Source organism: Nannospalax galili, unplaced genomic scaffold, assembly GCF_000622305.1.
Source record: "Nannospalax galili isolate Female #2095 unplaced genomic scaffold, S.galili_v1.0 scaffold586, whole genome shotgun sequence".
Lineage (NCBI taxonomy): Eukaryota > Metazoa > Chordata > Mammalia > Rodentia > Spalacidae > Nannospalax > Nannospalax galili.
In genome coordinates, this window is record NW_008355363.1 from 5,090,666 (window position 1) to 5,091,167 (window position 502).

Consider the following 502-nt stretch of genomic DNA (forward strand, 5'->3'; position numbering starts at 1 on the left):
ATCCTGGCCAACAACTCGACTGAAGGTATTGCCTGTCTGGCTTTGCTGTTTGTCAAGTAACTTTTAGTTATATATATGTATGCTCTTATGAAATTATATTGGCCCCTTTAATCTTTGGTTATACTTCCCTTTTGGGTGTTTAAGGACATACCATTGGACCAGATAAACTGATTTGTTTTCACTCTTGAGGTCGTTTGAGGATTCCTTCCTCAGGGGTCCCGTGGGCCTGGGAGGAGCCCCTGGGTCCCTTCTTCCACCAGTTCCATCCACGTGAAGACAAGTCAAAGGTCCTGCTCGACCATTGTTGGCTTCTCTTGGAAGCATGGAGGAAATGATTCCTCCGCGTTGACCCTCCTCTCCATAGACTGGACACTGGTTCAAGTCCATCTGGTGGGGTCTCCTTGGCCTCCCCGATCAAGAGGTCAGATGACCCACCACCATTACAGGACCACTTGCGAGATGCTCATGATCCCTGGGAACTAATCGACCTAGGAGGGCAAGG